Source organism: Etheostoma spectabile, chromosome 13 (assembly GCF_008692095.1).
Source record: "Etheostoma spectabile isolate EspeVRDwgs_2016 chromosome 13, UIUC_Espe_1.0, whole genome shotgun sequence".
Lineage (NCBI taxonomy): Eukaryota > Metazoa > Chordata > Actinopteri > Perciformes > Percidae > Etheostoma > Etheostoma spectabile.
The window spans coordinates 3,815,634-3,826,853 of NC_045745.1; positions in this window are offsets into that span (position 1 = coordinate 3,815,634).

The window sequence follows — 11,220 nt, forward strand, 5'->3', positions numbered from 1 at the left end:
TCTGACACAGACCGGGATGAAGGACATTATGCCGCCAGTCACACTTCATTCATCAAAGCACTCATCAAGCTGTATCCCTGGGAGCGCACACACACACACACACCCGTCCGTCGGTCTAAGAGAGCCTATTGGCCTGGTGGATCCAGAGTGTTGCTGTGAAGGGTTAGGGGGCATCCCTTTAACTGCTGTGGGCTGTGTGGGAACCAGCCTACAGACAGTTAACCTTGACCACATGTTCCAACACCCCCACTGGACCCTGTAATGATAACCTGGAGTAATGACTGACTTCTCTCTGAAAGGAATGCGCTAGGAATATACACCGCTGCCTTTTTTTAGTTGTTTTGAGGGCGTGTGGGTGGGTTCATTCTTTTCTTTGTCATGTGCAGAAAGCTGCACACCGTTTACATTAACCTCGACATGAATTATGGATAAATGGTTTGAATGAAACAATCCATGCCTACCCACTGCTCTGTGCAATAACTTGCTTTCTCAGCCATGCCTTCAGTTGGCAGTTCACAGCGGTGCAATGTAGCTAAGTACATGTAGTACTGCACTTAAGTACAGATTCGAGGTACTTGTACTTTACTTGAGTCTTTTCTTTTCATTCTACTTCCACTCGGCTACATTTCAGAGAGAAGTATTATTATTAATACATTCATCTGACAGCTTTAGTTACTAGTTACTTTAGTTACTCCACTACATTCATCATACAGCTTTAGGTTCTAGTGACGTTAGTTACTCCACTACATTCATCTGACCAGCTTTAGTTACTAGTTCCTTTAGTTTACTCCACTACATTCACTGACAGCTTTAGTTACTAGTCTTTAGTTACTAGTGACTTAGTTCTCCACTACATTCATCTGACAGCTTTTAGTTACTAGTTCCTTTAGTTACTCTACTAAATTCTCTGACAGTTTTAGTTACTATTACTTTAGTTACTAGTTATCTCCCTACATTCATCAGACAGCTTTAGTTACTAGTTACTTAGTTACTCCACTACATTCATCTGACGCTTAGTACAGTTCCTTAGTTACTATTACTTTAGCTACTCCACTACATTCATCGGACAGCTTTTAGTTACTAGTTACTTAAGTTACTATTACATTTACTACTCCACTACATTCATCTGACAGCTTTAGTTACTAGTTACTTTCCACATTAAGATTTTTACACACGAAACACATGTAGTTTATAAAATCTGATGTTTATTATCAAGTAACCTAGCAACAATATAACGTCCTCCAGTTCCAGCTGAGATAATGAGACCCTTAAACACAACACATAACTTTACCCTCGCCACAATGGGAGGGGTTTTACAGGATGCATTGAGTAAATTTTTTTTAAATACTTGTAATACATTTTATGTATACATACTTTAATGAACATTTTCAATGCAAGACCTTTACTGTAACGGAGTGTCTTTACGGTGTAGTCGTAGTACTACTACTGAAGTAAAGGATACTTTTTCCACCACCGGCGGTTCATATGTTCCTCCTGTAAATACTATCTTGTAAAAACAAGTGATTCATATCATGATTCAAGTATTTAGGGCAGGGGAGGAAGTATCCTGACATTCCTACGTGGAGGAAACCGTTCGACATGTCATGACATCAGCACCGCTGGTTACAAGGTGTAAATCACTAAGAAGGGGGGTTAAAGTAATGGCTAAATTAGAGAGTGGAGGATTTGTAGTGACCCAAACATTAAATGGGCTGTTTTTTTTTTTTTCACCCCACATGGCAACCAGCTTTCTTTTATGACCCGACTGAGACAAAAATGTCTCATTAATCAAACTTTTAGAATAGTTAGGGTCAACATTCAACACACATGTAGAGCAAATGAGACATTCACATGACAATACATATTGATTAATAGTAAAGAGGTTACTCACTCTATGAGCGTGATGTTCAATTGTTGTTTTTTTGCCTAAAAAAACGACATAAATCAAGATAATGTGCGAGTATCATTTTTGATTTTCTGTGAAAAATGTAACCATGCAACGTCAGTGTTGTTATCAGTGTAGCTTAAGTTGGCCGCAGACTTTGTGGTAAAATGGCAAGAATATGATTTAGGAATCCAAAAAGTAAAGCTGAGAGGGGTCGTCTACACAAGTGAATACATAAATCAACACAAAATTACAAGGAAGAAAAGAATAAGTTTTTTTTTTTTTTGTGTATTTTCAACCTGGATTCTATTTCCCCATGCATCAGGTGTTTAACCCTTGTGTTGTCTTCCCGTCAAAATTAAAAATCAACACTTTTATTATCAATGTTTTTAACTTTTTCTTACGTTTTTGTCCCGTTTTTCAACACTTTTGACGCTTTTTTCAATGTTTTTAGCGTTTCGACACTACATAACACTAACTTATTAACTCTAGTTTTACAGTTATTTTTGGAATTCATGGTCAATAACCCTCCTTTATAGGAAATTATACCTAATGTTTGAATTAGAAAAGCAGAAATTAGGCATTATTTAGAGTGAATATAAAAGGAATGGATGCTGATGGATAATCGCAGACTGGAATATGTCAACTTTTAGTCAATACTATTTCAAAATCACTTCAATTTGTTTTTCAAATGCTATAAAATTGAATAAGACGCCCCGAAATTAATGAAAGTAGAGATTTGTACTTGGCAAAGAGCGTTGTGTGGAATCAATCAAATGTTATTTTGGGGAATTAAAAAGAACACTGATATAGGAAAACAGGTCAATTTGACCTGAGGACAACATGAGGGTTAAGTGACTAATGTCAACAACAAATTGGTCCATTATTTAGCAAGATTTCTGTCAGCTAGTTATTATTACACTTTTTGGTGTTCACTACTTATTCTTTCCTCTTAAAATAAAAATAATCGTTAAAATGTCGCGTTCTAATCGTGAAAATTAGCGACACTATGTCTAAGGGGAAACATATAGTTGGTTTCCTTTCGGTTTATGTAACAAATGTAATGTACACATTGTTCTTTAAGTTGTACTGTCGTAAAGGAAATGAACAATATTTAACACACACATGATTTCTTTAGCATCGATAAGTGGCCTAATGTCTAACTTAACATGCGTATTTTAGACATGACTCCAGGTAAAAAGAATCAACGATTTTCAGTAATGACTACTAATGGGAACTTGATTTGTACCTCACCGACTTACCACTCTGTGTTAATAATATGTCCTGACCTGTTAAGTTGTGTAAAAACAAAACGGGTTTGACACTCGATTGCATGGTGTTTCCATAAGGCAACAAATTCATTTTCTTAGTTTTTTTCACAATCAACCATCTAAAACACATTGTTTTCTGTTTAAGTGTGTAAATAGGTCTTTTTTTAAGTGAAAGTGTTGAAGTGAAATTTTAATGACTAATTTAATTAATTTGATGAATTCACATAACCAGGAAATCCTGTTCTTCCCCCCCCCCCCCCCCCCCCTTTTTTCCGGACATGTACCACGCTAAAGATCACGTTCCAGGATCAGCAAATATGTAGTTGTTTTTCTGAATTGTAGAAGCATTTCTATGAAAAAAAAATTCAACTGTCATCTGGGGTAAGTCAACTTTTTAATTTTAATCACTTAAACCAGTTAAAATGCTCTATTTTTCTGTAAAAGGCTCAAATGAATCTGTTGCCATATGGCATACAAGTTGAATTTGTTTGGTGTTTCTTTCAATAAAAGCAGGTTTTTCACAAATGTGCATGTCATGTCAAGCCCCTTTGATTATTTTTAATTAGTATTTTTTTTTTTTACGATTGCATTATTTAAGCAACCTGGAGTCATAAAAACACATCAAGACATTTTTGCCATGTTTAAAAAAGAATTCATGCAATAGAGGCTTAAGGCAACAGGTTTCCACGCAATTTGCTAATAAGGTCAACTAATGTGGGTTTGCAGTGTATAGAACAAGTGTGAGCCTTCTATTGCTTTCACCAAAAGTTGTGTTTTTGTCTGACGACATTATGGGATGGATCCCTACAGAGATAGACCTTTTAGTTAAAGAGTAAGATCCTTTTAGTTTTACATGAAACAGCCCTGAAATCCCCATCACCGAACCCACAAAAGGAAACACAGGAACAAATCAGCCTGGTTGGGAAAAAAAAAATTACCCTTCAACTGCTTGATAAAAAAGGATGACAACATGTATTGGCCTTTATCACAATATCCCCCCCTATAAATCACACGGCTTCAAGAGTACCAAAGTACTGGAAACATCTCTAATGTTGGAGAATAAACTTCAACACACCTCCATGATTAATAGCCGACACGGTGACAGACATTCTGTGATCAACACGTTGAGCTGTGCGTGCTGAAATACCCGAGGCATTGTTTCAACCCGACAACTGAGGTTTTATAGGTGGCGTGCACGCTGGAAGGGATTACAGGAGCCAACTACAAGTAGCTGCCAGTCATTTTAGACGGGATGATTCACAATGGCTGGATCGGCATGCTGGCTGTTTTGGCGTTTTGTTTTGAGCGCGTTGGACGAGATTTCTGATGCAGACACACGACTTCAGAAGTGGCCGCACATGTTGACGATAGCAGCTCACGCTAAACCTGACGACCTCCGATCAAACTGACACGTTTTGTTTTTTTTGGGGAATGTTCAAATGATTGTTAAAGACTTGAGGTTTTGCATTCACCGCCGAGGGACGTGTGACTCAGAGAGGCCCGGTGGGAGGCATTCTGCTGACAGCAGAGAGAAAAGATGATCTGCCGGCCTGCTTCATAAATATAGTATGGACTATATTTATATTGCTCTTTTCTAGTCTTGAAGGGGAACTATGCTGTTTTTTTTTAGCTTAATTTACCTTAAAGATACCATGACAAGGTGGTCTTTGGATGCTTTCATATAGACCTTAGTGGTCCCCTCATACTGTATCTGAAGTCTCTTTTATATAGACCTTAGTGGTCCCTAATACTGTATCTGAAGTCTCTTTTATATAGACCTTAGTGGTCCCCTAATACTGTATCTGAAGTCTCTTTTATATAGACCTTAGTGGTCCCCTAATACTGTATATGAAGTCTCTTTTATATAGACCTTAGTGGTCCCCTAATACTGTATCTGAAGTCTCTTTTATATAGACCTTAGTGGTCCCCTAATACTGTATCTGAAGTCTCTTTTATATAGACCTTAGTGGTCCCCTAATACTGTATCTGAAGTCTCTTTTATAAAGACCTTAGTGGTCCCTAATACTGTATCTGAAGTCTCTTTTATATAGACTTTAGTGGTCCTCTAATACTGTATCTGAAATGGGCTCTATGAAGCTCTATAGAGAAACCTGTAGGGGGAGCTCTATAGAGAAACCTGTAGGGGGTAGCGTCTATGGAGAAACCTGTAGGGTGTAGAGGGTTTCTATAGAGAAACCTGTGTGTGTGTATTGGGGGGGCTCATACAAAAACCTGTTGGGGGAGCTCTATGGAGAAACCTGTGGGGGGAGCTCTATGGAGAAACCTGTAGGGTGTAGAGGGGGTTCTATAGAGAACCTGTGTGTGTATTTGGGGGGGCTCTATACAGAAACCTGTTGGGGGAGCTCTATGGAGAAACAACCTGTGGGGGCTCTATAAAGAAACCTGTAGGGGGAGCTCTATGGAGAAACCTGTGAGGGCTCTATAGAGAAACCTGTAGGGGGAGTTCTATGGAGAAACCTGTGAGGGCTCTATAGAGAAACCTGTTGGGGAGCTCCAGAGAAAACCTGTAGGGGAGCTCTATAGAAACCTGTAGGGGAGCTCTTAGAGAAACCTGTGGGGGGAGCTCTATAGAAAACCGAGTGGAGCTCTATAGAGAAACCTGTTGGGGCAGCTCTATAGAGAAACCTGTAGGGGGAGCTCTATGGAGAAACCTGTAGGGTGTAGAGGGGTTCTATAGAGAAACCTGTGTGTTGTGGGGGGGCTCTATACGAAACTTTGTAGGGGGAGCTCTATGGAGAAACCTGTGAGGGCTTTATAGAGAACCTGCAGGGGGAGCTCTATAGAGAAACCTTTGGGGAGCTCCATAGAAAAACCTGTAGGTGGAGCTCTATAGAGAAACCTTAGGTGTAGAGGGGGGTTCTATTAGAGAAACCTGTGTGTGTGTGTGTGGGGGGGGGGGGTGTTCTTACAGAACCTGTAGGGGAGCTCTATAGAGAAACCTGTGGGGGGCTCTATAAAGAAACCTGTAGGGGGAGCTCTATGGAGAACCTGGTGAGGCTCTATAGAGAAACCTGTAGGGGGAGTTCTATGAGAAACCTGTGAGGGCTCTATAGAGAAAACTTTAGGGGGAGTTCTATGGAGAAACCTGTGAGGGCTCTATAGAGAAACCTGTTGGGGCAGCTCTATAGAGAAACCTGTAGGGGAGCTCTATAGAGACAACTGTTGGGGTAGCTCTATAGAGAAACCTGTAGGGGGAGCTCTATAGAGAAACCTGTTGGGGGAGCTCCATAGAAAAACCTGTAGGGGAGCTCTATAGAGAAACCTTGTGGGGAGCTCTATAGAAAAACCTGTAGGAGGAGCTCTATAGAGAAACCTTAGGGTGTAGAGGGGGTTCTATAGAGAAACTTGTGTGTGTGTGTGTGGGGGGCTCTATACAGAAACCTGTAGGGGGCGCTCTATGGAGAAACCTGTGAGGGCTCTATAGAGAAACCTGTAGGGAGAGTTCTATGGAGAAACGTGTGAGGGCTCTATAGAGAAACCTGTAGGGGGAGCTCTATAGAGAAACCTGTTGGGGGAGCTCCATAGAAAAACCTGTAGGGGAGCTCTATAGAGAAACCTGTTGGGGCAGCTCTATAGAGAAACCAGTAGGTGGAGCTCTATAGAGAAACCTGTTGGGGCAGCTCTATAGAGAAACCTGTAGGTGGAGCTCTATAGAGAAACCTGTTGGGGCAGCTATATAGAGAAACCTGTAGGGGGAGCTCTATAGAGAAGCATGCAAGCCAAAAGTGTAGAAATGGCAAAAACTGCGTAGTGCCCCTTTACTTAAAGCACTTTTAGATACACACACACATTCCTACACTGTGGCCGAGGCTGCCGTACAAGGTGCCACCTGCTCATCAGATAAACACTCACACACATTCACACTCCAGTGGCGCAGCATTGGGGGAAATTCGCGGTTCAGTGTCTTGCCCAAGGACACTTGGACATGGGACTGCATGGCCCAGGGATTGAACCACCGACATTCCATTTGGTAGGCGATCGTTTCACCACCTGAGCCCCAGTACTCACCCAGTACACCAAAGAATACTATCTACAGTCATTAGTAAGCATGTTTGACAGAAAGTACATGGTAATTCTGCCATAATTGGTGGCAGAAAGTAAGTGGTGTAATGTAACGAAGTACATTTAATGTACTTAAGTACAAATACTACTTGTACTTTGCTTGAGTCTTATCGTTTCATGCCCCTTTCTACTTTTACTCGGCTACATTTCAGAGAGAAATATTGTACTTTTTACTCAGTGGATAGTAGATTTTTGCACAGAAAACACATGTAGTTTATAAATCTGATGTTTTATTATAAGGAATGACAACAAAACTGTTGCATGATACAAGCCTTCTGTGATTGCAGCGTACCATTTTTTTTTTTCCTCCCCAATTCCTTCCTTGACCATGGAAACAACCCAGTGATTTTGCAATAAAAAGAGATTACAGAACAGCTAATGAGATAACAGCCATGAAATGAACCAGATTGGCAGTGTACAGTTGATAACATTGATTTTTAAAGACATTAACTACGCTGAGGGATTGTGCTGTGACAAATAGTGAGGGGCAGAGATAACCGCAAGCCTTTTTTTGACTAGAGGTTTTTTACTGAGGTGAGAAAATTCCATTGCAGACACCAAAACATGCATTAACATACCACTGCAATGCCAAGGTTAGCGAACCTGGACCTTACTCACTTATTAGCCCTAACTACCCGTTTGGAAATACACATCTATAACGTTTGGCACACAGACCTCTAATAACAAGTGGCTAACAACCAGTCATTATGGGGGTTAGAGCAGGAGATTTACAAATCTTAAGTTCAGCGGCGTTGGGTAGGTTCCCTTTGCTTGAAAATGGTTATTTCATGGAGGGCATGGCAAGCTGCGTGATAAAATCTTGTGATTTATTCCCGGCGACTGATAATTGCTAGTGTCTTGTCACCTGTCAAAAATGAATGGACGGGGAGAGTCCGAGGCTAGTCTTCATGCTCTTTACACCGCTGCAGTAAATCTGACATGTTTGTGAAGCCATAAATCACAGCTCGTGATGAAGCCTACACACTCCTTGGATCTGAGTGGCGTGGGCCGAACATTTAAAACAGTTTTTAGCTATGTGTGAAGGTATGCTGAAGATCAGCAGGCCCATTTAAAAGGTGTGGTAAGCACAAGGGGTTGAAGCACAGTAGTTACAAAGACCAACGTGAGTGAAATGCTTAAGCTGCATGAATTCTGACTGGGACTGCAAAATTCCGACAAAATGCTTTTGAGAAAGTGCCTACACATCTACACAATGTTTTCTATTACATGAACACAAGAAGGCAATTATATTGTTCTTGTAAGAAGGTTATTAAGGTATGCACACACTGTAGGTCATCATTATGTCAGTGAGAAATATTTAATACATAAAGCTTCACGTCATTATCAGGTTTGGATTAGAGCTTGTGAACATGTTCTACTGCTCAGAAAGAGTGTGACTAACAGATGCATGCAAGGTTAACTTGTCAATAGTTTTAGGGTCCAAGGTCTTTAAGTGTCAAAGGAAAAATAAGTTTGTCTCCTTGCTCATTTAAAAGTAGAGTGTATAGAAAACAAAACAACTCTACAGTTGGGAATAATTAATATACACTCATTTTACACATATTCTGTAGCAAAGACAATTGTGCAAAACTGCAGACGCTCTCCAAACATTTGCACTGTATTTCAATCAGGAGAGACTTGGTTGCAGACATGCAAAGGTGTGATGAACGTATGCCTATGAAATATTCAGTCTTTGGAGATTAGACTCGGACCTACCACCCACCCCCACCCCCACCCCCTGTGGAGTCTGGAGACTGGTAGTGACCGAAGGAGTTGGTTCTGCTGGAGGAAGACCCATGGTGCCGCGGGTGCTGGTGACTGGAGGTGGAAGGGGGGAGGAGGAGGGATGCACGCTTTGCCTAAAAATGAGAGCTAACAGCAGCAGGGAGAGAAACTGATTTAGAGCAGGGATGGAATGCAGTGATTGGATCTTGAATTTCAGGGTCAATTCTGGTCGGTTTACTAAAAAAGGGAACGCCCTTTAGGGCTGAAAGTCTGTAATTGGTTTAAAGTGTGGCGTCTCAGAGCCGCAACACGTACAATAAAAAGAAGACAGCAGGAAGGAAGCAATGCTTCTCAACGACCCCCCCCCCCCCCCCCCCCCCCCCCCCCCCCCCTCAGTTCAATGGTCTGAGCTGAGGGCCTCCCCTTTGGTTACCTGACCTGTTGCACTTGGCCAGAAGCCTCGCTACATTTGCAATCACCTGTCACCTCCACCACAGGGTCGGACATTTAGATCTTTCTCTTTTCCACTGTTAAATCCAGACTGCCTTTTTTTTTGTCAAATAATTGCAAACGAAATAGTCTGTTTATATTATGTATCTAGGCCTTTGTACTTAAAGGTTAATTTGTTTTTGTTTTTTTAACCTGCATCCTATTTCCAATGTTTGTGTGTGTATGTGACTGACGGGAACAACAATCTGAGTTTGAAATTGGTCCACTATTATGCATGAATGCACAGACCAAGCTGAAAGGGATACATGCATATGTACGTCGTCAATTGGTCCACTAAAAGTACTATTCATTTTTTGCCACTGGCAGGCAGAGATTAATATTCTAAGTGCCTGACACCATTATGGAAAGGATCCCCACAGATATAGACCTTTACAACCTCTTTAAGACCTTTCTGTTCAACCAGAAACAGCTCTGAGGTCGCAAGCGCTAAACCCACCAGACTCCATTTAAAAAAGCAATGCTTTTAGTGTGCATAGAGCCAACATATTTTCACATCTTAAACGGTAGACTATGTGTTTATTTCAACCAAAATTAGTTGTGATGGTTGGAAAAGTGGACAGAGGACCCAAAACAGCTTTTTATAATTTTATTTTGTTTCTGTTGTCTTTGAATCAAGTGTATTGTACGATGCAAAAATTCCAATTTATTTACATGGAGTCTGGTGGGTTTAGCAAACGGAATTTGCAGATGTTTTTGTGTTTAGAAACAGGATGTTACTCTTTAACAGAAAGGTGGACCTCCTTAGAAATCCTTTCCATAATGTTGTCAGACAATGAGAATATTAATCTGAGCCTGTCAGTGGCAAAACGAGCATTTTTGTGAACATTAATAGAAGCTGCACAATTGCCCCATAACTTAGGCTACATTGTAGCTTGTTACGCTGACTTAATAGCTGCTAGACCAATGTTAAAGATTGTTGTCCCATCAGTCACTTAGACACAAAAACAAAGCAAAATGAGTTCCAGGTTGAAAAAAAATGAAGTTCCCCTTTAACCATGAATGCATATATATTTTAGAATTGCAACAGTCTAAATTTGATCAAAATGTACCACATCTTCACAAGCAAACTGTTGTGACAGACCAAGCAACTGCAGGTTTTAATTGTGAAATATCTGCTTTTTTTCCCCTCTCTTTGAAGTCCAGTGCTCGCTCCGCTCTTGTCCTCTGGTGCTGCTCGGGCCTGATTTATGGGGATGGGTTCCAGGGAAGCTACCCTAAATTACATGGCCCTTAAACCTGAGCAGAGAGAGAGAGACAGGGAGAGAACCACGACTCTAGAGACAACTAATTGCTAGGACAAATCTAACCTGTGCTAGATAAGAAGGGTCCTCTCTTTCCAGACCTGAGAAAAGAGGAAACGTGTATAACAGATTAGGCCACTTGGTTAAATGTGTAATTTGTTGTAATTGTCCCTAAGTCTAACAGTCACTGAAGACCTATTTTGATGAATATCCTATCGTGGTAAAACACAAACAGACACGGTACTGTGCAGAGAATGATACAGTTGTGTTCTTTGTAATGACAGAAATTGGATCAAGTGACTAGCAGTAATTCAATCAAAAGTCTACAGCTTCATGGAAAGTCTCGAGCAAAAACCACAACTGGAGTCGACAACAGTGGAATCAAATCCTCTGTAAAGGTGTTAAAGGAAGTGCGAAGTTAATTGCTACCTAAATAATTAGTATGTTTTGCGCATGTTTTGCACTGACGTGGAGTGTTAAAACTGTGCTGTAAGATCTTGGAAGG